Source organism: Sphaerodactylus townsendi, linkage group LG04, assembly GCF_021028975.2.
Source record: "Sphaerodactylus townsendi isolate TG3544 linkage group LG04, MPM_Stown_v2.3, whole genome shotgun sequence".
Taxonomy (NCBI): Eukaryota; Metazoa; Chordata; class Lepidosauria; order Squamata; family Sphaerodactylidae; genus Sphaerodactylus; species Sphaerodactylus townsendi.
In genome coordinates, this window is record NC_059428.1 from 123,846,516 (window position 1) to 123,874,151 (window position 27,636).

The following is a 27,636-nucleotide window of genomic DNA, read 5'->3' on the forward strand; positions in this document are numbered from 1 at the left end:
AGCGGAACAGAGTTCCCTTCCCTCGAAGGAGACAACCCTGCAGAGCAAAGTTAAGGTGCCCAAACTTAGGGAACTGTATTTCCATAACCTTGCATTTCTTTTTTTTTTTTGCACAGGTGTCTGCGTATCAGTCGCGGCGTAATGTTGTCAACAGCCGAGGGGCAGAGAAGATGTTTCACTGCCACAGTGTCCAACTGAATTCTAAATTAGGTTAGAACAAAGACCTGGGCCCATTCCAGTCTTGTCGACGCGTAAAGGAACCACAAGCTCCATGCGCTAAGACCTGAAATGCTGATAAATATCATCGCACCATTAAAGTCAGAGCCAGCTGCACCTACAAAACAAAAAATCATCCAGATAATGAAGTGACTTTTCGCTGATGGCATGCGACATCCTTGATTGCCCATTCCAAAAAGGTGCTAAATTTTTTCCAAAAGGCTGCACAAACTATAGAGCAACCTATGGGCATGCATTTATACGACAGATTGATACCAGTGTCCTTCAAATTTGAAAAAACCCTAATAGTTCGAAGTCCGCACTGGGGTGTATGGCAATATGGGCAGGCAGAAGCGAGCTGACTGTGGCTGTCACGCATTTGCCAACATCGAGGCAGTTCCCACCTCCCCGGATGAGACTCACTGCCTCATCCACAGTGGCATACCGAACAGAGCCAGATGCCTCGGGTCGATGAAGTCGTTCCGCGACCCTGCCCCCCTCTTGAAGAGTAGGACAAATGTTGTATCATGCCTATACTCCCGAGGGCCTTTTTTTGAGGACCACTTGTAATGCAAGGAAACCAGGAGGGTTAGATGCCCGGAGGCTGTGCAAAGGGGACTCCTGCGATTCCTGCCTTACCAAGCATTCTTTTTTGCAATTTTGGCAGCCACTACGCGGAGGCAATTCCCTACAACTGATTTGGAGTTGGGAGCTGAGGTTGCGCCGCCCTACTCTAAAATGGGATGTGAAAAGCCAAATTGGAAATCCCTCCGCTTTAAGTACAATCGTGCTCTTCCCGACCACGGATACCTGTTGTCCAGCCATTGGCATAAAGGTTGCACACTGCATCACCGGGGGGAAGTAGGCGGAGACTCTGCATGAACCTCCGGGACTTCAGAGCCTTCATGGTGAGCGAATGATCCTCCCTGGTCAGCCCTGCCGTCCTTCTTAGAGTTGTCACGGAGCCAGGGTTCCAGCGTACGTCGAAAGGGAGCCGAGCCAGTTGCGAGCATTATGCTCTGGTGTGGGCCCCAAAACAGCAGAGGAACAGCTGTGCTCCAAACCCCATTTTATCCCTCTTACAGGAGCCTTGGTTTAAAAAAAAAGGCCCAGCAAGCTGAAGTGACGGGGAGGGTCCTGCTGACCAAACCCACTTTTCCTCGGCCCAGTACAGCCCCAGTTGATGCGGTAGCACCAGATGGCGCGAAGTTTTATTACGACTTTGTCATCCCGCGTCTGATGCGTGTATTAGATCCCACCTCGTCCCGGGCGATGTGCCGAGCACTCTTACGGAATGCCTCATGCGTACTTGATAGCGGCGCATCCTGATAGGGATAAATTGCCCTCAAAACATTGGCCCAGTGAGCAGACAGATGCTTAAGCCCTTTGGCCAGATAGCTTAACGGCTCCTATCAAAGCCATATATTCATGAGAACCCCTTCAATAGCCCAGTTTAGCCGAAGAGCGGCTCTGCTGCTCTTTCAGGCGTTCCCTCTTTCTTCTTAGCCTGGCTGAGCGTGAACGGTCTCTTCTGGATCCTCTTCCGGCCACAAAGAGCCGTGAGAATATCCACGCCAGAGTACCCATCTAGGGCTCTTTCTCTTAACTTTCCTCGACAAATGTCGGGGCCGCAGGGGTCCCCAGGAGTCCCATGCCGAGCAGAAAGAACTGAATCCCCAACGTTCCGGCCACTATCCTCTACTGCAAATTCCCCTTTTTTCTCCTTTGGAAGTGATCCAAAAGGGAAAGAGGCTGGCACCTTTCCCTCTCTGCCAATAATCCCCTGCTGCCTATGCGGAATCCTCATCTGTAGACTCACCAGATGAGGATGGGCCTGAGAGACCGTCGGGAAGACTTAGAGCGACGAGAGCCTTCCCTCCCCTTCCGTCTAGTTCTGGATTACGCACCCAACAAATCTGGCGTGGAAGAGGCCAGAACCCTTCGCGACTTCAACCTACAGCCCATTTGGTCAGGGCGAAATTACTACTCCCGTTGCCGTCTCTGGACCCTGAACTAATAAGGTGTGAGGCAGATGCAGAAGGCCAGAGGCCCCAGGAGGTTGGCGGTAACCCAAGCTCTGATGAACCGTCGTCCCCAAAAGTGGTGAGAGACTAAGCTCTCGCGGGACCTCGTCCCACTAAAGCTGATTACTGGGAGAGCATTGAACGCTTGGAAGGCCAAAAAGCAAGGAGGTAATTGCTGGTTCCCCATGTAAGCCGCCCGGACCATTGCCCAGAAACCAGAGGCTGGAGTTGAACTGGCCTGGCCAGCCCATACCAGGGTCCAACGAGTCAATACCATACTAAAGGAGAATATGGAGGTAGTGACCTGGCATAAAAGCAGGCGTTTGTGGGTATGGGCATCCCGTACGCCCAGGTCGCCATAAGCACTGAGGGACTATTCATCCCGCTCCGAACAGAGGGAGGCGGGAGCCTGGTCCTAAAATTACCTGCCCGGCTGCCCTAACACCTCTATGCAGGGTCCATGCCCACTAACCTGGCGGACCTCTGGCGAGGATTACTGCAGTGCTGCAGATGTGCTTGGCACCCCTATGCTGGAAGAGGGGCCACCCTCCTGTTTGATTAATAGCAGCAGCCATCTCCCTGAGTAAAGGCGTGGTAGCTCTGTCTAATTCCTGTAGAAGGTCCCAGGTGGAGCCCGCCCATGCCTGCTCCAAAACCTGGGAGAGCATGGCAGCCCCACCTTTCCGTTGCCTTCTTTTTTTCATAAGATTTGGCTTTGAAGCCATGGTACTAATAACCTCCGTTATTAAAGGTTGATTTGGCTTAACAGCTAACCTTTTCCTTCTTTTTTTTTAATAGAGATTGTATTCCTTAATTTTATTCCTTGAATTTAATGAGTGCTTAACTATAAGCCTAGAGGTGGAGCCAGTCCTGACCACTCTCAAAATGGGGTTTTAGAAACAACAAGTATTTGGCCTCTAAATGCCACCAAAATGGCGCCCGCTGTTGAAGGGAAACCACTCAAAAAATGGCTCTCAGGAGTTTCCCTTAGTGATAATAAGAAGGGACCGAGCGCCTGAATGGCCCTCACGACTATTACAACTGCCGCCCTTGCTTTCAAGCTCTCGTCACAGACCGAAAGCTCTCCTCAAAAGGAAGGTCTTCTATTTGCTTCAAGAGAGCGGAAGGGAAGAATAAAAGCAAATAAGCAGAAAAGCCTGAGTGAGGAGGGGATGTAAGCGGTCAAAGCGGCGAAACAAAGATAGCCTTGCAGCCCACTCGCTTGCAATAACCTTCTACCAGGCTGGAGCAATTAAGGCTTTGCCTGTTGCCTTCCCACCTGCCACCTCAACCGAAGGCAGGGCGGACTCCAGACCCACGTCGAGGAGCGCAAAGAGGAAGGAAGAGCGAACCCCCACCCGGCCATTTCGGTAGCTGAAGCCGGTATATGACGCTTTAAGCGCCAGCTTCAGACGAAGGAGTCACAGCGGCAGCGAAGACCTTTTATTAACAGCTGGCGGCAGAGCATACCAAGGTGATTTCGCTTAGGCGGGTGAAGGCCAGACCGCAAAGGCCGCCGCGAAGGCGGCAGAAGAAACAAAAGCATACTAAAGGTGACTTCACAAACAAGCGCTGCAGGAATGACCACGCAAAGCGAGAGGAAAACGCCATTTCGGTGACTTCGCTGACGTACTGCCTGCGCAAGCGATCGCGTCAGCAGGTGGGGGGGGGGGGTTCACCGACTCGCGATCAAAGGAACATCAGGAAATCTGTAAAGCCGTCTTCCCTTTCCGCGAACGACAGCGAAGAGGCCCGGCCCCTTGAAGCGCGGCTAGCCTTTTAAAGGCTGCTAGAGAGGCCCCTATCCGCGATCTGCGACACCCGGCCCGCGTAATGACCTCGGTCGACGGCGAGGAGGAAAAACCTACGCTCGTCACTCCCCTGCAGCGAGCGCCTCCAGGCTGAAGCCACAGAGTAGCGTTATTATTTAATGTGCCAGTGGCAGCAATTTTCCTCCCACCCCCACCATGATCTCCAGGCAAACAGATTTCTTTGCAACATTTCAAAAGCATAATGAACATGGTTTCTATGTATCATGAAGACTTTTCTCTTAAGACCTGTATTGCAAAAAGAAATCACTTTTACCAGAAGGTGACTTGGATTTTATTTACTTACTAATGTAAATTTCCCCTCCCCACAACAAAAATAAAATAAAAATAAATAAGTAAGTAAATACCCCTCCCCTCCCCTTGCAGGCTCAGAGGTGATTGAGAACAATTTCAATCTTACTAAACCATACAAACTATTTGAACATCAATGACAACAGTATTATCCCGTGAATTAATGCTGGAAAACAGGACAACTATAAAACCACTGCATCAGGGGGTCCTACATGACTTACTGAGAACAATAGTTTATTTGTTTAATTAAATTTAATACCCCATCCTATCCCAGCCAAGGCCTGGCTCAGGGCAGCTTACAAACATAATTTAATGACATCGACCAAAACAACTAATACGATAATTAAAATTAGACTTTAAAACACTATGGTGAATTCTGCACAGCATGTTAGGATGTTATAAAAAGATCTGCTTTGGAATTTTGTGTTCCCACAGCATGGGAGAACACAAGCATTGTCAGCCAAAATGGATCTGATTTTCCCATCTGCTTCATGGAGCTCCTTGTCAGTTTCACAGTTGCGCCCGGTATTTTGTGTGCTGCAGCAGATTCTCCATGGAGATTCCCCATGGGGGTTTCCTCCGCTTGCAGCTCATCCATTTGCTTTGCTACCGTAAGCAAATGGATGAGCTGGTGGGTGGCTCTATAAGAGATCACATCTCCCCCATGTTACTCTGCCTGCATTGGCTCCCGGTGGAATTCTGGATCATCTTCAAGGTGTTGGTGTTGACCTTTATGGCCCTTTGTGGCCTAGGGCCCTCATACCTTCAAGACCATCTGACCCAACTAGGCCTCTGCGTTCTGCAGCGTTCTGCAGAGACGAATTTACTGGTAGTCCCTCTCCCCTCAATGATGCGGCTAGTCTTTTACAGCCCTGGCCCCTGCCTTGCGGAACACTCTTCCTCCAACTGTTTGGGCCCTGCAGGACCTTGGTGAGTTCTGCAGGGCCTGTAAAACTGAGTTGTTCCACCAGGCCTTTGGGGAGGCTGGCTGCAGATTGCCTGCCCCCACTTGATGCCCCATATATCATCCATTGTACTATCTTCAGCATTCTGTCAGTCCCCTCCCAGCGTGGGATCGGGTGCCGCCAATAAATATGTGAGATACTGTTGCTGTTTTAAACAATTTTAATGTGTTATTTTTTTATTTATGTCTTACTGTATATTGTTGTTTGCCTTTTGACCTTATTGTACACCGCTCAGAGGCCTTCAGGGGTAGGACGGTGCACGAAAATAAATAAATAAATAAATAAATAAATAAATAAATAAATAAATAATAAAAAGTAAATGAATAAAGTTTGTTTAGCCTAACAATCCCACGCATGTGTTGTTTTTCCTTTTTTCGTTTTGAGGAGGCTATCTGTGAAGCTACAACAACACAAATATGCACATACTAGCAGCAAAGCCCATTATGGGAAAGATGCAATGGACCCTAGCAAAGGGTGGAAGAGGAAGCATCTCTCCCACAATTGGCTTTAGTGGGGCTGTAGCAGCCCCCCCTTGCTCATGGTGCAACATTTACCTGTGTGTGCATCTGTGGCTGGGGGTGGGAAAGGTTGGAGCATGTGGTTTGGGGTAGGTTGGAAGGTAAGGATAGGTGGAGGGTGGAGAGAAGTGGCTTGGGATGGGGGGAGGGCGGCAAGGTGAGGGTTGGAGGTGGAGGATGGAATGGAGTGGCTTGCAGTGGTGGGAGGACTGAAAAGGGAGGGTTGGGGTGGTAAGAGGGTTGGAAGGTGAGGCTAGGATTTTATAAAAAGATCTGCTTTGGAATTTTGTGTTCCCACAGCATGGGAACCTCTATGGTCAGAACTTTTTGTAACTAGACAAGGCCTTATTTTGCTTTTTAATTTTTGTCCTGGGATGCACCGCCCCCACACAAGTCCCCCACCAGGAAGGGGAAGAAGCCCATCAGAACTTCCTTGAAAAAAATAAAGGCCTAGTCCAACAACTTCCAATTGCATTTAAGCACTCATTGAAAAGTGGTTTTTTCTTGTCACAGACATTAATCCTACTAATAGAAGATTTCAGCCCTATCATGTTTTTTTTGCTGTTGCATACTTTTTCTCCCCTTTCCCCTCCAGGCTTCCTTCTAGTTCTGTAGAGAATACATATTTGGCCGTTCCACAGTGACCCAATTGCAAAGCAGAATTCTTTCCCAAGCAGCATATGGATACCTAGGAGGCTGAACAGCTACTTGCATTCAGGAGGAGAGACTGTTAGACCTATTTCCTGTCGAACTGGGCTACGCTCCTTGAAAGCAAGTGCTGCATTTGGTTGCTTCCTGAAGAGTTCGGTCCTGATAAAAATGTCACTCGGGAGCTGAATTATTTATTGACTGATTAAACACCATGGTCCCCTCCAAGCGCTCAGCCACCAACTTTCGAAGCTTCTTCCAGCAAAGAACATTTTAAAAATTCTCTCAAAATGGATATCAAACCTTGAACTTCATCAAGGAAAATAACAATAGGAAAAGCAGGACACATCCTTTGCATACTCTCCACTAGTTGAAAGACCTGGCCAGGATAAACAGAAAGTTCTTAACTTGGTACTTGAAGCTAAAAGATTACAGCAAATATCGAATAGTCACAGTGGTGTACCACTAATGGGGACATGGGGTATCCCATGTCCCCAGAAGCACACTGTTTTATCATGCGGGTGGCTCCAGGCGCCCCCCATGTGACGAAATGGTGCTCACCTGAACTGTCTGCCATCAAGCCCCACCCCTTCCAGCCTTCCTGCAAGACGGCTCTTGCCCCCAGGCCCTGGGGAGGGCAGGAACTGACCTGCAGGGAGGCTTGGAGGGTGGGGCACTGTGGCACAGGCCAGCACAGAAGCCAGCCTGCATCTGTCTGAGCCACCCCTGAGCCCCGGCCTCCCTGGCCTCCCCCAGCCTCCCTTCTGGATCCCATGGGCGTAGGGAGGTGGTCATGCCCCCAGGTGCCATTTAGGCCTGGTATGCCACTAGATAGATACCAATGCATGAAACCCAGCAGGGTACCAGAGATTCTGGTAAAGATCTTCATTTTGGGGTAGGTTCATATAGAAGCTAGTGGTTTCTAAGGTATCTTGTCTCAAAGCATTCAGAGAACAAAATCAACACTTTGGCGGATTCCGCACGGGCCGGCATGCATGCAGTAGGCATAAATGGAAACCAGTGGCATAGCGCCCACGGGACAGGGGGCATGATGCCCTGGGCAGAGCCACAGTGGAGGCGTGGCTGGGCCATGGAGAGGGTGTGGCAGGGGGCGTTCCGGAGCGCTCTGGGGCATTCCAGGGTGGAGGCGTTCCGGAGCCCTGGGCACAGTTTCCCCTCGTTCCACCTTGACAGAAACGCAACTGCCCCAGAGCATTCACATGGCCAGGCCTCCTGTGGACAGTATGCAAATCGGCTGGGCTGTAGGCCTTCGCATGGAGGTGCAGCGGGGTTTTTTTGTTGGTCACCCATTCCTGTGTAGCTACGCAGGAACGCACACCTGAACCCCGCACAGCCACGCTGACATCTTGTGAGACCCTGATACGACCTGTGTGCCTGCGTGGCAACACAGATGTGAACTGGAAATTAAAAAACCACAAGCAAAGCTGGAGCAGAAGCGCCTCCTGCCCGGCCATTCGCTTGGTACTGGTTGCAGAATGGCTTTTCTGAAAAGACTCGCCAGTTTAGCGATCCCCAAATATGCTGTTTTGGGGAAAATAGGACATTGCAGCTTCGCTTCGGCAGTGGTAGCTGTGTGAAGTTCTCTCCCACAATGGTGTTTTTACCACCTTCACACCGCTGTTTTTGGCCCGTGCGGAATCTGCCTTTGAGTTGCACCCAGAAGCAAGCAGTCAACTAGAGAAGTTGTCTTTGACTGTCCAAATGTGGTCCTCATCCCGCTGTTTTCTGACCCCAGACCCCAGGGAGATAGTCCACTGCCAGATGTAGTGAGAAGGAGAACAGTTGGGTGTCATCAACATATTGGTGATACTTCACTCTAAATCACCAGAGAATGTCTGCCAAAGGATTTATTCTGATGTTGAAAATAGAAGCTAGCTATACTGGACCAGGAATAGGCTCACATTTTCTTTTTGATATTGCACTCATCTTTTCCTGTTCCTCCATTTATCAATAATGCTTCAATTTTCAGAATCTTGGTGTTTATCAAAAATAGGACTGGATAGGCATTAATTTTCACTGTTTGGTCAAAACCAGAAAATAGCTTAGATCAACGGCAGGGGTCTTCAAACTATGGCCCTCCAGATGTTCATGGACTACAATTCCCATCAGCCCCTGCCAGCATGGCCAAGTGGTAGGGCTCATGGGAATTGTAGTCTATGAACATCTGGAGGGCCATAGTTTGAAGACCCCTGATCAAAGGTGTCAAATATGCAGCTTGGGGGCTGGATCCAGTGAGCCAGCTGAGGAACACCACCCCACCCCACCCCACCCTGCTCCTGATCTGGCCTGGCCTGGCAATTCTGCTGCCAGCTTGCCATTCAGACAACCACTGAGCCTCTCTTCCAATCTGGCCTGTGAAGCACACTACAGGCTCGCCAGTCCATGCAGTGACCCCCCTCCCAGTGCTGGGGATCTGCAGGCTCACTGGCTACGGCAGCCATCCCCCCAGTGCTGATCACCTCCCCCAATCCTGTTCTGGGTTGGTGAGGTTGCTGTGGGCTTGCCAGCCAAGGCAGCCACCCTCCACCCCAGGGCCTGGCCCAACCAAGTCACATTAATGTCATATCTTGTAACAAATGAGTTTGACACTCTGGGTTTACAGTGTGAATATTTACATTTTTGACCATGTTCATTGCAGGGGTTGCTTTTCATGCAGTTTTTCAGCCTTGTTGTCATTTCTAGATATTGGTGGGTCTTTGTGATTTGGTAACTCTATGCCCAACTGGGGATCTTGTCCTGAATGGGATGATGCCATTGGCCACAGATGATATCACAAGGACAGCAGTAAATACAGTCATGTTGGTATGACTAATCAGATTTGCTTACACAGTGGCATCAATGAAAGTTACAAGGAGTGACAGCCATTTCTCTTCCTCCCGTAAAAGGCAGCTTTCGCTGGAGTAACTAATGAATCTCTCTGACAGCTGGTGGGGACAATGTTTTACCTTGATGTACTTCAATGTATGTGTTTTAAGTATGTTTTATGACTGTGAATGTTTACACTTTGTAAGTCCCCTTGGGAATTGGGGAAATATCCACATTTTAAGGAAAATATACACAGTTTATGTAAATTAAAATGAATAAGTAAGAATGTTGGCAAAAAGCATGCACCAAAATTTGAATTTTGGTGTTTCTAAAAATGTTTACAGCTCAGTGACCTGTTTTGGTTCAGCCTTAGTGAAACTGCAGAATATTAATGGAAAAACCTATGTGATACAAGCATTGAAAAGCAGGAAAGTGAAATACTGGCAAAATGATATCTTTAAATCTCCAACAGGCCTCCTCTTATCTAGGGGATTTGCCATCTGCAATTTCTGTGCTGTTTCATGGTTTGATTTAATTTATCTGACTAATGACATGAAAGATGGAAACTCTGTAAAAAAAAATACAGTGTTTGGTTGTTTAAATTAAGTTTATGAGTTTTTCTTAAGCCTGCCAAACAACTTAAATATTTCATGGCTTTCCACATAGGCTACAGTTCTAATATTTATAACTCTTGTGTGCAGATTTCAAAAATGATAATTACAACTCCCAAGGCACCAGATATAGCAGATGTTCAGTATTTTGTACAATGTTGGCAGAAATGCTTCCATAGCAATTTTTAAAGGGAAAAAATGGTATCCCACATATTTTACCCAAGTTTTATCTGCTCTGAGCAGGGACTAGGTATCGACTTCAAAATTGGAGCCCTTAGACACATTACACTGTAGCCATCAGGAACTTTTGCCCGCCACAGTACCTTCATAAAAATACGTTCCATGCAATTCTTACAAAATCCTATCACAGGAAATTCCTAACAAGGGAACGTACACTGAGTTGTGTGCAGGGCTAGCAATAGCATTGCCAGACCCCTATTGTGAGTGGGGGATTCCTGGCTATGGGGGCCCTCCCCTGGCACTGTTGGGCCCCCCAACCCTTGGAATAAACTTAGTTTTGTGTGGAAAACTTTTGAAAACTCCCAGGGCTTTGGGAGAAGCATGGTCAAAGCATTTCAGGCAGTAGTTTTTCACAGGGAGGGAATGAATCTATTCTATAAAATGTATAACATGGCTGTACATGATTGCTTTAAAAGACTGATTAATGAAGCATCATGGGCTGTGGGATGAGGAGAAGTCGTTATATCTTGCCCCGCAACTTAGTGTTTCTTAATTTAATTACAGAGAATTTGTTTCTATTTTATTTCTTCTAGGCCTCTAAGCTGGGTCAATCTATTTTATGTAGGACAATGTAGTTATGACCAGCAGAGGGTGGAGAGAACATTCATATATGGTGCGGTTCATTTAGACAAGACACCAGTGTTGTCATGGTCTACAGTTGCCAACTCCAGGCAGAACCATTCCTGGATATTCAGGGGCGGAGCTTGGGGAGGAAAGAGTTTGGTGAGGGGAGGGACATCATCAGGATATAGTACCATAGAGCCCACTCTCCAAAGCTTCCATTTTCCTTTTTTTTTCTTTGTAAGAATTTTATTACACACTTTTCTAGCATAATAAGCATAATAAGCCAATAGAACATTGTCATCATTCAATTATTTATAGCCCTTCATTCAGAGGCGAGGGGGGGGATGGCACCCCAGGCAAAACTTGCTCCGGGCACACACACCCCACGCCCTACTTACCTGGCCGGGCTGTCACCAGGCACTCCTTGACCCCACCCAGCCAGGCTGCTTTTTCGGCTGGCAGAGGCTCCACTAGCTGAAGGAGCAGCCTGGGGGGACTGGCCGAGGGGAGGGGTGTTGGGGGCAATTCTCAGCCCCCCACATGACCAGCTGATATGCGCCCAGGAACATATGACCCCACATGTCTCAGTGAGCACTCCATCTCTGCCTTTATTTTCTTAAACTTAAACATTTTAAGAGTTTTATGCAGCAGTATTTCTTTTAGTTGTAAGAGAATGCTGGGATAGGGCTCTTTGCAGGAAATTGTGGACCTTTCCACAAAAATCACCTAAAATGTTTTCTAAAACATTTTCAATTCCACCACCCCCTCTTTACAACAATGACCACACTCACAGTTTTCCTTCAGTCCCACCATGTGAACTCCATTTTGTCCCAGTGGCAACAGGTGATGGAGATGCTTGAATTTATTTTCATCTTATGCTGAACCTTGGTTATATAATGACCTACAAGTTCTACAAAGTTCACAGAGACTCAGAAAACCTAACACTGAGATCTAATCCACCTTCCACTATTCACTTAGGCAGTTGGATGTTGATATTACAAATGTACCAAGACAACATCATCTCTGCGATATCATAAATCTCATACACAACAAAACGATCTCTCTAAAACGTATTTAACAGGATGTTAGCTGCCCTTTAAATGAGTATTGATACATTTTAGACTGCTGACTTTTAGCCCACTGACTCTGGATCCTAAAAAGAAACTGTTGATAAAAACTTAAAGAAACTGTTTTGACTGAGCTATTTTAGGATGCTGTCATAACAGGAATTTGGTATGATTGACCCAAAACATTATACCTCTTTGGGTGAACACTGGCTTTATGTTGAAGACCTGGGCACCAATTCAAGGAGCAGCAGTAGTGTAGTTGTTAAAAGCAGGCGTACCCAGGAACTGGGTTTGATTCCCCGCTCTGCCGCTTGAGCTATGGAGGCTTATCTGGGGAATTCAGATTAGCCCGTACATACCAACACATGCCAGGTGGGTGACCTTGGACTAGTCACAGTTCTTCTGAGCTCTCTCTGCCCCACCTACCTCACCAACCCCACCTGCCCCACCTACCTTTGCGTCTCCTATAGGAGAGAAAGAGGGAATATAAATCCAAGTCTTCTTTTTCTTCTTCTTCTATAAAACTATCTAATACTTGATTTCAGTCACCCAAATATTTTATTTATATTTATAGTCGGGAAGCGAACACATTGTATTAATTCTTTTGACCACTGAGGAAGGCCTGTGGGCTGAAATGAGTCTGATTTTAGGTCAAAAAGTGTAATATAAGATTCCTTTGTGTTTTCTCTTTGTGATTTTATGCACATAAGGCAGGCTATTATGGGCCTTCTGCTATGATGTGATTATTTTAATTTGTCACAAATGCATTTATATTCTTGTTATACAGCTGTTTTTTTCAATCTAGTGGTCCTAGTCAATTCTTGACCTTTTGGTACTTAATTCTCATTGTAGGGTTAAGTTTATTTTCCCCTTTTCTGTTTTATGCATTGCTCTCAAATAATGACATGTGTTTGGTAGACATCTACAATTCACATTAATGTAAACACAGTGATGACTCCAAAAGAATCTTAGGTTTGTGCTGGGATGGGGGGTTGGCTGGGCTGGTTATTAGCAATAAAACCTGGTTATTAGCAATAAAGCACCGTCTTTTTATCACACTTTGGGGAGAATGATGTGCTAAGGCCGCAGAAGATTTGCAATCAATTACTAAGCCTCTCATCTATAACTTTGCAGTTGCCAGCTGAAGGGAAATTCAGGACTCAATCCGGTACTAAACGGGAAGTCTAGACTGGTCCTTGCTAAGGACAAACCATCTGTCTTTGTTTTGCTATTTGTGAGATTGTAGCAGTCATTCGCTTGCTAACCTGAATGTGTGACATGACTAACTGTATATCAGTTACCAGCTGGATGGACATCACAGATGGTCTCCGCTTATCACCCAGGGGAATTTTGCAATGAGTGCTTCCAATATGGGAGATGGTAAGTTTAAACTTAAACTGCCTATCACCAGAGAAATCTAGGTAGTTTGTCCTGACCTAAAAAAGACTCAACCCTTTTTCAGACATGAGGACATGATTTCAGAATCCATACTGATTTTCAGATTGTGTCTTTGTGTCCTCAAAGACAGCTCATCAAAACTTTTTTTTAAAGGGAAAACTTTATATTGCTGGAATTGGTAGGACAAGCTGAGTACAGCCATGTATTTCTCAGGCTGAAAAGGCACCCAGCAGCAGAGCCTGCAGAGCAAATGACCCGGGGAAACATTCCTCAAATGGCAGTAGACACTGGGGTCCCTTCTGCATATGCAGAATAATGCACTTTTAATGTACTTTCAATCCACTGTGCAGAATAGCCAAATCCACTTGCAATTGTGAAAGTGGGTTGAAAGTGCGTTATTCTGCATGTGCAGAAGGGGCAGGAGAATCACTGCAGACCATAAAATGTCGGGTGCAAGAGCTTCAAACTTGGGTGGGAGGAAATGGCGGTGGAGGGGAGGCTGAGTGCCTTTCTCCTGATGCCTTTTTTGTCCATGCTTTTAAAAAGACATCTCCAGGATGTCTTATTTGTGCTGGGTAGAAAGAACCAATGATTCTTCAGACCATTGAGATCAGTTTCTCTGGAGAAAATGGCAGACTCTATAGGAGGTATCTGTTACTCTTGCATCAGCCCAACATCACTTCTGGGCTGGCTGTATTTACTTTCAAGTGCGCTCCTCTCCCCATATTCTTTTTTTTAAATCCAAGTAATATCTTATGGCTGCTAAATGTCATTATAACATGATGTTAACCTGCTTCCAATTAATTTCCCTAGATGACCCCTTGGGTCTTAAGAGAATAATTTCTCTCTCTTTACTCCCAGTCTATGATCGTAAAAAAGGTTTGTTGTTGTTGTTGTTGCTCCCACCCCCCGAGGAAAAAAAAGCAGCAGACTACAAGGAAATGGCACACAAGGAAAACGGTGACTGACTTAGCTGGGGAAACTTCAGCAGGAGAATCCCCAGTTTGAACTGAAAATCATGGGAAAAACCCACTGCAAAGAAAAGAGCCATGGGATAAGCACTGCGTGCATAATATGCCCAGCTTTCCATTCAGTTTCTTCCATAGTTCATCTTTATTTATGGAATCACTAAAACAATATCTCCTCTAAATGGGACAGCCAGAATTTCACTCAGTAACTCCACGGGCACATCACAGATTGAAGGTGGAACAGATTTTTTTTTTTGCTGAAAATGAAGACAGAATATTCATTCATTTATTTGATTTATAGTCTGCCTTTCCAACTGGGACAAGGCAGATTAAACAATTAAAGCAAATGATATAATGAGGCACCTATATTCTGTCTCAGGAAAAGATGTTAGTAAGGTTGTATATTCCTCCACCACAGAACTCACTATGCCAAACCTTCTTTGTTATAAAATGCTCCATCTGGGCCCTATTGTTTTATATAGTTTGTGGAATGGCAGAAGAGTGGGACCCTTCCTGAGTGGGTCTGATAGGCCATCCCACGAGTTGGGTCGCCACAGCCCTTTCCGCACACAAACCTTTCAAAACGTTCAGAGGCAGGAAATAAAACATTTCCTCCATGGAGTTGTGTATTGTTTTTATTTCAAAACGTTTTATTTCCAGCCTCAAAACATTTAAAATGAATCCCTTGTTAAAACAACTCTTTGGTTGAAACATTTTCAAAACATCTCCAGTTGCTGTGTGATCAGTTTATCTCCCATGCTTCGTTGCTGTCCCCAAACTTCCTTCTCAGTGCTATTTTCTCAGCTCACTCCTTTCCCCCCTCGTCTGTTTATTTCAATCATTTCTGGGTGTTTTTTCAATAGGGGAACTTTAAATCTTCCAGGCATCAAGTATATGAGCTATGAGATTGCAGCAAGAAGCTTCAAAGCATCGATTTGAAACACAACTTTAAAAAAACAACCCTGAAAATGTTTTGCTAACATTTTAGGTGATTTGTGCAGACAGGGCCCACAACAGATAATCTGCATATTTGCATGTTGCGTAGTTATTGATCTGGCCCATTTGCAGGGTAGCACCTTCAGAAGACCCTAATCAGATGAGAGAAGCTGTCATGGTGGAGCACAGGGGTAGAGGGGTAGAGTTGAGTTTCCAAGGCCATGAAGGGCTTTGCACTGTTCAGAACAAACACTGGTGAATGTTTCATATTTCACCGAATAAATTAATCATAATGAATAACATGATTACATTCTTGTTCTGCTCTACTCATTTTACTCACACAAAAATGATAGAGTATTTTTACACCATTTTGTACATTGTAAAACACAAAGTAATGCCAGACATCCCTCACAATGTGCGCTTGAATTGATACTCACTTCGTGTTGGTTCCTCGACACGAGTGAAAAATAAAGATACATGATCAATTTTTATCACTGTACTCCAAAGTACAGTGGTGAATCACCAGTGGAGAGAAAATTTCCATAAGCTTCTTAGCAAAATTGATATTTGATAAATAGGTAATCATTGTTAATGGTGATTAAACTAAGATTAAAATGTACTTCAACATTTTTAAAAAAAGACCCACATATTTTAATGGTTTAAAATCTTTATCAGAGCCTATGGGACATGGCTGGTTTCATCTTTTTTTTTTAAGCATTGGCATACATTTAATTTAAGGTGTACAATTAAAAAACTGTGGATCGGTGTATCCCAGGTCATGTTTTACAGTATGTATGTTGAAATTATTTTATGTCTTTCTGTCCACTTGAATTCTGGTAGATGAATATAGGGTGAAGCACTCTGTTAAATCTGTAGAACAGTAGAAATTATTTAATAGTGCTTTCACCATATTCAATATATGGACCATTTCCTCTCCAGAGTTACATTTGAAGGTTGGGGGAGGGGGGAGAGTCCACACCTGTGCAGGAGGGGAAACAGCTTTAGAAAGCACCAACTGGCCAGTGACTATGCCAAGGCCATAATATTTCCTCCTCCCAATTCCCAGAGAGGTTTTGTAACTCTTGGCATCTGTTATTTATTTTAAAGAAGGTAGCCAATGAAGGTAGAAACAAAGAAATATACATGGTAGGCTTTGAAATATTAGAAAGAACACCTGAAGTGTGGAAGAAAATGCAAGTTGATCTCAGCATCCAAAATGAGAAAAATGTGCAGCTGTCACACAAACTGAGTTGCCAAGTGGATGTTGAGTTCCTACCAAGGGTAAAAAAAATCTGCATGGCTTCTCTTCAGATCCTGCATTTTTCTTCATCCTTGCTTTTACCTTTCCATAAAGTGTTGTATGGTGCTGGATTTACACAGAATCAAAGAATCCTTTAAATGATGATCTAGGAAAATGAAAGAGATTTATCAACCTTCATGCTGTTATTCAGTTTCTAATAGTACCAATTCATCTACATAACAGCACTTTGGTTTTTATAACAAACTTACAAGTGAATTTGGGATAAAGCTAATTCCTTTGTTTTCTGCAAGGATGTGGCACATTTTGAGAAGTTTTTTTTTGGGGGGGGGAAGAGGGTAGATCCTATATTACTCCTCAAATCCTTCCCACTTAAAAAATATAGAAAAATAAAAGCTATATTTAAAAATTGTTGCTTAATCATATTTAAAACTGAATATTACCTGGGGTGTATGTGCTATCAAGTTAAAATGTGCCTGTCCTTTACCAGTCCCTATTGTTTTGTGATGGTGGTGGTGGTGGAAAGTACATACATTAGTGCTGTCAAGTCATGGCTGACTTTTGGTAACTCTGTTATAAGCAGTGGGATCCCTCCTCTCATTAAGGGCTACTGTAGGGGCATGGAGACCAAAGACTGCCATAAGAGCAAGACATTGCTCCCCAAACTGGATGTCTGAGGTGGTCGGTGCTCTGAGCAGACCATTATTTACACTATCTGCACCCATCTCAGTAACCAATCCATATTCAAGGGAATAGTCCAGGAATTCTCTTAAGTCCTGACAACTCATCAAGCCTTTATCTTTTTGGTGGAACCCTGGAAAAGCAACCAATTCTTTGTCTCTGGCTTTCCTGCCAGTTTACCTCATATTGCCTCAGGACACACTTTGGGGTATAAATATTGGTTCTGTGGCCATTCATAGTGCACATGTGTGTGTTCTGGATCTCTGTGTAAGTGGCTTTTCCTTTTGCTCCTGGAAACACTGGCCATTTTCCTCTTCAACTCTGCTTTCCCTAGACGTCACTTCGACTGGCAATTATTGCCCATCCCTGAAATCCAACAAATTAAAAAAAAAAACCTTATCCAACTTCCTCGCTTTTTCTCTCAGTCTGCTTTGGTATTCTCTCTCTCTCTCCATGTGTGTGTGTATTCATTGCTTAAAATACATTTCTTGCTGTCATTTTATTATTAATAAAACTCAGGTCTCTCATTTGGGATGCTAATCATTTGCGTAGGGTAATCAGTCCCTTACTCTAACCTGGACGACTCAGGCTAGCCTAATTTTGTCAGATCTCAGAAGCTAAGCAAGTTGGCCCTGGTTAGTACTTGAATGGAAAACCACCAGAGAAAGTCCAGGATTGCTATGTAAGGGCAGACAGTGGCAACCTACCTCTGAACATATCTTTCCTTGAAAACCCTATGGAGTCGCCATAAGTGAACTGTGGTTAACTTATTCCGCACAGGTCAAATATAATGTTTGCAAAATGCTATATAACCCATTGGGGGGGACTTCACACAGGTCCAGTCCCCCAAATGAGCTTGCCCCACTTTTATTTCCCCCAACCCAGGTTTTTCAAAAATCACGAAACCAGCAATCCTTTTTGAAAAATCCTGAATTGGAGCTGCTGCTGTGTCAATAGTGAGGCAGGAGGCACTTCATTTCCCTTCTTTTTAAAAAAATAATTTTTAATTGTATCATTTGAATATTCCATTTCATGTTAATACTTTTCTTCATTTGTTTTCAAACAATACATTTCCTCCCTTTCCCTCTCCCCCTGTATTTTCTTCATAGTTTTATCAAACAAATAGCAGTAAGTTCATTCTTTGTAATCTCTTCTCCCATATCTCCTCATTGACTCCAGCTTCTTTCATCCAGTCCACATATATTGTCCATATCTTCAGAATTTCACCCTGTTTATCTTGCCACAGTTTGTTTTTTGTTATTATATTGAAAATGTCCAGTGTCACTTCTTCCCAGATATATTCCAACCATTTCTGGATTGCCCATTTTTTTCTTTTCTTTCCAGCCTAAAGCTACTGTTGCATGTGCTGCTTTTCATTTCCCTTCTTTCCTTTGCACTGTCCATGGTCGAGGAGAATCTGCCTGCCATTGCCCAGCCATTGCAGGAAGGCCCCTTGACAACCTTTTCTACCACTACCAATCAATCCCTCTATCAGCAGGGGTCCTGGAACAAGGAAATAAAAAAGAAATCTTGCAATCATATGCAGCATTACTTCTTCCATCTACTTTGTGAAAAATAGAAATGTACTTAAGGCTTCGAAAGAAATGTCAAGGCATCCTTTGGCAGGCAGTGAAGGCAAATCTCATTCGGTTCAAATAAAAGTAAGTCGGCAAAGTGGAAAGCACCGTTCTGTTTACCCCAGGAAGCCAGAGAATGGAACCAAAAAAACAAAGCCTCCCGATTATGCTCTTTCCTTTACATTTTCTGTCTTGCTGCTATTGCAGCAGCCACGTTGCAAAAAGACCCAGATCAGCTTTTAAAATATAAAATAAAACTCAATAGAATGATTACAGCCGCTGCCTGGAATGACAAGTATTATCAACAAAAATTAATCAGGCGCATCTTTTAGTGAACTCAATTAATAATGTGCAACAACAGGGTCTCTTTTCTTAAGATGAAAATTAATTAGTGGAGGGAAGGTCACTTGGAGATGCTGACATCACTCATCAGAATGCTCTGGCAGGTCCTAATTATTTGTCTTCCAGGCTTGGGTGATCAGAAATTATTGCAATACCTGAGCAACATTTTGAAAAAGCTTTGTGCGCCGCAGTTTTAATTAGACCTGGTATTTGATTAATGCAGTGGAAGCACGGAGATCAGCCTCTTATCATTGAGTGACTTAGAAGTTTAAGGGAACAGGTTTGCGCGAGACAGGATCAGACTAAAGTATCCCAGTTTTACACGAGTGGTAAGAATTACGTCTTGGAAGAGGGGCAAATGCCCACATCATGCACAAAACAAATGCTTGTCAGTTCAAAACCCCACATTAAGCTGCTCCTTGGGCATCAAAAAAAACCCTAAGAAATAAAGTGCAAGAGGTGTGTACAACTAGCAACATGTATATCATCACTCTCCTTTGTTCCTTTGTTTATTTTTCATTTTGATTTGCTGATTTGCCGGCATCTGCATCTTTGTTAAAGCCCGGGCTTGACTAAATACTCTACCCTCAGCAGTTACCAGGGGAAGATATCTTCATATCCCTCTTCAAGAATGCTTATGCAACTGCTCCCGAAAACAAGCCGAGACCACCCAACACACCCTGTTGCATTGTACCAAACATAAAACTCAGAGAAGTCAGTTTATAGAATCACACATGAATGGTGTCCCCTTCACTTCAGACCTAGACATGACCCGGCTGCTTCTAAATGACACCAACAAAAGATGGACTGAAGACGGAGCAAGTTTTCTTGTTTCTATTTTACCCACTGTATTTTAACCGAACGTCGATGTAAACATTTTATTTATGCCATTAAAGGTCAGTGAAATGAAAGTTAAAACCTGGGGTTCTGTTCCAGCCAGTCTTGACTCTGGAAGATCAGGTTAGCGCAGTTTCCAGGGTTGCTTTTATCACCCACACCTGGTTCATACGTCATTTTCCCTTCTAGACCCAGCTATCCTACATATTCTGTTATGCTTTCTGTATTATGCTGTCACTGTGACTCAGTAGAAGAGCCTCTGCTGAGAAGATCATGCTGAAGATCCGAGGTTCAATCTCTGGCATACATCCTTTATCCCCTAAGGGGGATTTTGGCTGGCTGGGGTTTGTGTTTGTTGTTTTGGGCTCTCTGTGCCATGGAGAAGCCCTTTGGAGGAAGGGGACAGCGCTGCAGTGGTGCCGCATCCCACCTGCTAAACCAGTGATTCTAAACCACAGGTGTCAAACTCACGGCCCTCCAGATGTTATGGACTACAGTTCCCATCGTCCCCTGCCAGCATGATGCTGGCAGGGGATGATGGGACCTGTAGTCCATAACATCTGGAGGGCCGTGAGTTTGACACCCATGTTCTAAACCTTCCTAATGCTGCAACCCTTTAATACAGTTCCTCATGTTGTGGTGATCCCCAACCTTAATATTTATCCATTTTACAGACGGAGAACACTGATGCAGAGAGTCTTAGGCGACCCCTGTGAAAGGGTCGTTCGACCCCCAAAGGGGTCGCGACCCACAGGTTGAGAACCGCTGTTAAATATCAAAATAAATAGATGGCAGCATGAAGGTTTAAACTTGGTTCTCTCAGGTCCTCAAACTCCATCCATGACCACACTGGTTCCAACACAATCAGTTTAAAATATATTAAACATTTAATCAATCATTTCAAAGACAGAATGAAGCCTGCGGCACAATGACTACAGTCAAAAATGAGTGGAAATCCCAAATAGTTAAGCATGGAGCAACTAAACCAGTAATTATTTAAATATAACACATTATGCAGAATGAGGCAAACATTTAAAGACTGCATTGAAAATCTGGTATTCTTCATAATCAGAGTGTGTCCTTATAATGGAATCCATCAATTACATGTCATTTATAACGCTTAATGTATAAACGCTTGCTTAAATATAGCATGAAAGCACAGTCATTTCTTGTTATTAAAGGGCTTCATGTTTCACTCCTTAAGACAAAGGAGCATAAATATTAAATGGATCAACATTTTAAAAGAATCCCTGCTTCACTGCTTAGCTCACAATCCATTTCAGATGGAACACATGGATTTCAGCCAATTAAGTATGATTCAGTGGAACTGGCTTCTAGCCAAAGATTTGGTTTTCATTGACTTAGGAGCAGGAGCAATATGGGTTTTTAAAAGTTAAAACCATTTAACATTTTTAAAATATATATATTTTTAAAATTATATATATATATATATATATAACTTGTTTGTGTAAAAGTGTGGGCTCCAATGAGGAAAAGTCCATTTTTCAGCTTGTATTTTCAATTTTAATTTAGAAGTGTGTAATTACATATTTATGTATCAGTGACTTTTGCCTAAAATTAAACAGATGTGTTATGACGCACTGGTTTAAACAAATACATACACACACTTATATACATAACACACACACATCTATCTATCGATCACTCTATCAGTACTCAGTGCTGGTTTTGATTTTTTTTAAAGTCCATCAATTTTCCTCCTCAGGACTTGAGAGAGCCTTCATAAGATGCCAGCCAGGGCTGGATCTACATGTTTTTGAAGGCAGGAAAAAGTACAAAATAACATCCCCCCATATACTACATACATAAACTATTTACATAAACATATGTATTGAGGGGTACATCTACGAAGCTATGACATCACAATGTTTTCTGTATTCTTGTTTGGTTTTCTGGGTCTTAAGCAAATATCTGTTCTTCACTTCAATCAATGCCTGCCCTTCACTTTCATTCATAAAATTGGCCAGCGCATGTTTCTCCTCTTCCACTGTTTGTTTTACTTACAGTAAGCCTCTGCCACCAGATCTCCAGGGAAGGTATAATCTATCAGTATCACTGCGTGGGTGTAAGGCATGGTGTATTGTATTCCCTATGAGGAGAGGCTGCAGCGTTTGGGACTCTTTAGTTTGGAGAGGAGGCGGCTGAGGGGGGATATGATTGAAGTCTACAAAATTATGCATCGGGTAGAAAATGTTGACAGAGAGAAATTTTTCTCTCTTTCTCACAATACTAGAACCAGGGGGCATACATTGAAAATGCTGGGGGGAAGAATTAGGACTAATAAAAGGAAACACTTCTTCACGCAAAGTGTGATTGGTGTTTGGAATAAGCTGCCACAGGAGGTGGTGATGGCCACTAACCTGGATAGCTTTAAAAGGGGCTTGGACAGATTTATGGAGGAGAAGTCGATTTATGGCTACCAATCTTGATCCTCCTTGATCTGAGATTGCAAATGCCTTAGCAGACCAGGTGATCGGGAGCAACAGCAGCAGAAGGCCATTGCGTTCACATCCTACATGTGAGCTCCCAAAGGCACCTGGTGGGCCACTGCGAGTAGCAGAGAGCTGGACTAGATGGACTTTGGTCTGATCCAGCTGGCTTGTTCTTATGTTCTTATGTTCTTATGTCATAATCTTCCGAGTTTTCCTTTCCAACTCATCTAACTCAGCCTGTGTCCAGTTGATGATTCCTGCAGTGTACTCGATGATGGGTGTGGCCCAGCTGTTGACGGCCTTGATGATATTCCCACCATTTAATTTAAATTTCAAAATTTTCCTTACCCTCTGGGTGCATTCTCTGCTAACCAGTCTTCACTTGCCCATGCTTGATGTTATCCAGGTATTTATAAGCTGCCTCTTGGTTGCACTTGATGACTTGGCCATCAGGCATTTCTATGCCATCACTGTCAGTGATCTTGCCCCTCTTTATTGAGGGCCACAGTTGGGCACTTTTCTAGGCCAAATGTCTGTGCTGAATATTCGGGCCATTGAAATGTCTGTGCTGAATATTCGGACTGTGTTCACTAGTGACTGGATTTCTGTGTCTGATTTCCTGTACAGCTTCAAATCATTAATGTACAGCAAATGTGAGATTTTTCCCCCAAGTCTTTGGCCATTTAATATCCCAACTTTGTTTTCTTTAAAATTACTGCTAGTGGGATCATGGCAATGATAAACAGTAAGGACAATAGTGAATCATGTAGGAAAATTCCTTGCTTAATGTTGACTGACTGTTCCATAGTTTTCATTTCCAACTGTCCAGTTTTCCACTGTCTCATCGCTTTTTCAGTGAATACTTGAATATTTTCGCTTATGCCAATGGTTTCCAAGGATTTCATGATCCAACTATGGGGCAGTGAGTCAAACGCCTTCTTATAATTGATCCAGACCACATGCAAATTCATTCTTCGATTGTTGCAGTTCACCATTATCATTTTATCTATCAGGAGTTGATTTTTGTACCCTTGCTCCTACTTTTGTTTCCTTTTTACTCCACTGGCAGGATGTAATTTGCTCCCAAGTAGTCCATGATGTTATCTGCTATTATGCTGGTGAGCAGTTTCAGCATCGTGGGCAAGCATGTTATCGGCCTGTAGTTTTCAGGCATTGTTCCTTTGGCTGGATCTTCCCACTTGTTAGCCATTCATTGATCTCACTATTTTGCATGGTTTCACTGAATTTCTTGGCCATTGTCAGGTGCAAACTGATTAAGTATTTGAGCCAGAAGTCGTGCAGTTGATCATGTCCTGGTGTTGCCCAGTTTTTCAGTTCTTGATTCGATTTGTTATCATATTAGTTGTTGTTTCCAGCTCTTGCATTTGTTTTTGGCCAACATCTTTCTCAAAATCTTTTATCCACTGTGCTTTCTTGTTGTAATCCTTCTCATCTTCCCACAGATCTTTCCAAAACTGAAGTGTTGCATTTTTCTGGGGTTTTTTGCTTTTAACCTTGATTTTTGTCATGAGGCTTTGGTAGAAATGCCTCTGGTCTGATCGAAATTGCTGATTTTGTCTGTACTGGATGTTTCTTGCTGTGGCTGTTATTTGTTGTTTGGAGAATTTGTGATCTCCAGTGCTTTTTCAGTTGTTCTAGAAGTCCTGTAGTACCTTCCAATTCAGTTCCTTTCCATGCGATCTTGCCATTCTTTAATCTCTTTGTTCCTTTCATATTTTTTCAGGTTACTGGCATCTGATCTTAATTTTTTGACCTTCTGTTCCAGTTGAATTTTCCACTTTGGTTTTGATGGTTGATTTATCTTGGGTTTAGGTATTTCAATGCCAAGTTCTCTTGTGACCACTACAACCATAGTGTACATGAGCTGATTGATTTGTTTGATGGAAGTTGTTTCAATTGTCATCAGTGCCTTGTTTACATCCCTCATTATGGGTACCAGGTCTTTTTTGGGCACCATTTTCAATGTTGGCAGCCTTTGTCTTTCCTCATTCGATTGAGCATACTGGATGATCATTTTCCTTAGTTCTTTTTGTCTTTCTGTCAGTCCATCAGTTTTTTCCACGGGGACTTTCTCTGGTTTTTGCACTATTATTCCCTCTCCTATGCTGGCATTTTCATCTGGGAGTTCTACAATTATTTCTCCTGATGTTTCAGGAGTATGCATTGTTCTTTCTTCTGGTGTTACAATTTTTCTGGATTTCTTCCAATTTTATCTCTGTAAGCACTTTATTCTGTATGATTAATCTCCTTTGATTTGCCAGTCTTTGCTCAGTGATATTCTAATCTGGGTAGCATTGTTTCCACAGTTCATACGCTTTAAGTATCCTTTTTCTGGCTCTGTTGTAGTAACAACAGAGCCGCGATAATCTTTACGTATCTTTCTTGCACACTATACTTCTTTTTTTTTTGGATGGTTGGTCCACTTGTAGCCCACTTGTTGCCGCATGCCCAGGGACCCCAGAATGTGACACAGCCCTTGTTAACCCATGCAACGGCCGATGTGGTATGGAATTGTCAAAGGCTTTCACGGCTGGATTCAACTGGTTGTGGTGGGAGTTTTCACAGGCTCGTGATCCGATCGCGATCATGTGGAATCCTGTTCCTGGGACAAAAGGCAATGTCTGTAACACAGACTTCCCTCTGTGATACATCTCTGAAGATGCCAGCCACAGATGCAGGTGAAATGTTTGGAACAAGATCTACTGGACCATGGTCACACAGCCTGGAAAACCCACCACAACTGGTATGGAATTATTTTTCATTTGTATCACCATAGTGTATGGGTTGGTGGACACTCTTAGTCTGGTTTCTTGGTTGAGATCTGTCTGGCTTGAGAGACCCTTCTGGTAGTATACCTCCAGCATAACTCTCAATGTTATCAAAGCACGCAAGTCCTTTCCCACAACAAGGGGGTGCCCATGAGGGGTTATTTTTGTTGTTGTTGTTGTTAATAGTAATTAGATTTCTATGCTGCCCCTCTACTTTTTGGCTCGGGGTGGTTCACATCATAATAAACACAATATAAATCTATTGTCGAAGGCTTTCACGGCCGGAATCACTGGGGTGCTGTGTGGTTTCCGGGCTGTATGGCCGTGTTCTAGCAGCATTCTCTCCTGACGTTTCGCCTGCATCTGTGGCTGGCATCTGTTGCATCAGATCCTCTGAAGATGCCAGCCACGGATCCCAGAAGTGCTATCAGGAAGAATGCTACTAAATTCTGGCTCCTTAACTCGAAACCACAACCTACTAATATAAATCATCTACAACAATATAAACACTAAGGTACGTTTCCGCTACGGCCCCAAGTATACGCCCGGCAGAGTACCGGCGTGGGGGCGAAGAATTCTGCGGCGTGGTGCAGACGTGCGCCTTAAGCGTCTGCGGCTGACCTCCAGGAAGAACGAGCAATGAGACGGACGACAGCCGGCTCGCATGGAGCCGCCTCTGCCCCTTCCACTTTCCCACTCACCTTGTCCCCGATACGTTAAATTGGCCTGCTGGCCTCCGAAGCCCGCCCACGCTGCCCTTGCCAACCTCCAGGGGTCAGAGGGCAGTGAGGGAGGGAAGCTTCGGAGCCAGCACGAAACGTAGGGCTTTAAAGGTGAATTAAAAGAAGAAACTGCTGCTGTTCAGCGGTTGCTGTTAAGCACCGTGCAGCTGGGAACCTGCGGCTGTTGGAGAACCGCAAAAACAACCAACTTTAAAGGGTTGTTTTAGAAGCTGACCTGACACCGCCCTGAGGGAGGAGCGAAGCCAGGCCGAGTGCTGCCCTGCGTTGCGGCAGCGCCTGTCGCGAAATAGCTCCCTGGGAGCAGCGTTTTGCCGTCCCCAGAAGTACATACATAAAGGAGGCACGTGTCAGCGAAAAACGGCCTAAGCAAAAAAATCACAGCAATAAAAAGCATCTAATAAAAAATCACAAGATGGTGATTTACAAATATTTCACCCCCTAAGGGTTAGCAATAGTTAATGATGGAAAGAGTGAGGAGAGGATCTCTATTCTTAACTCCTTCTCCCAGAACGAGGGTCCTGATCTGATTTCTTTCTCCTTCCCCCCCCCCCCCACTCCCATCTCAATGACTACTTTTAACTTTTAAAAAAGCTCCTGGGAGATTTGATTTTTAATATCTTGTATCTTGTCTACCTTGCACTTATATCTGTTTCAGGAGAACGTCACTGTCATCTCTGAAGACTAACAGAGCAAATTCTGGCATGAGTAAAGGGTCAGGTAAAGAAATGTTTTCTATGCTCCTTCCTCCAGCATTTTTGTGGAAGTTAACAAGAGAAGCTGCAAAGCAACTGGTAGACAACAGGACAATTAACATGATCAAATAATTTGCAAAAAACCCTGCATAACATGCAAATCAGGTCAGCTGGTTATGGAGGACTTGAATATGGTGACACTCAGCTTGGATGAGCTGGTATGATAGACAGGAATCTTGCATTGTGTTGGCCGCTGTCCAGTTTCTTTGAAGAAAGCAGTGAAGGAAGCAGTTGAAAGCTCATACAGGGCAGGGATAAGACTGGAGAAAGTTCCAGGATAGAGGGTGTCAAGAACGCTATAGAAAGCATATAAAGAGGACAGCAGATGAGAAATAGTAACGTAAAGAATGGGATTTTAATTAACAGTGCAGGGAAAACAGAATTCAAGCCAGAAGAGACTAATCAAAGAAGAGGTTCTGAAGAACCTCCCAGAGTTAAGAGGAGGGAAGAACAGAGGCGGAGGGAGGGGAAACTCTGTCCAGGGCACACACACGCCCCCTGCGCCCCTGCTGCAGTGCTGCCTGCCCCACCCCACCCCACCCCACTCCACCCTGCCCCGGAATGCCCCCGCCATGCCCCCTCAACGGTCTGACCACATCTCCGCTGCGGCTACGCCACTGGGAGAGACTATATAGTATATGGAGAAGGAGTACTATGAGGCTACAGAAATAGGCCAAAAAGCAGGAATCTGAGTTAGAGTTGGATCTAGCCAGCTATTTTGCTCTTTCTTCTCCTTATTACAGCTCCTGACCCCCATGGCATTGGTCAATGCAAACCACATGATCCCTCATAATGGTCATCATTGTCTTTTATAGGCAGTCAACATAGACTCCTCTACCTTTTCCACCAATGAAAATATGGTTGGATTCAACCCAACTAGTTGTGGGAACACGTAGTTGAAGAAAGGAGTCTCCAGGAAGGTAGAAAGACTTGGCCCAGGTTACATGTTGGGGCCATGAGAAAGGAGGTTCTATGCCCTCTTGTCAGAAAAAAGTAGACAAATAAGAAGCCATATTGTTGGTAATTGTGGACCCTACAGGGCAATTCTATCATTTGTGATTTTTACTGGAACTGCAGCCTTCTGACCTGCTGACATAAAGCCA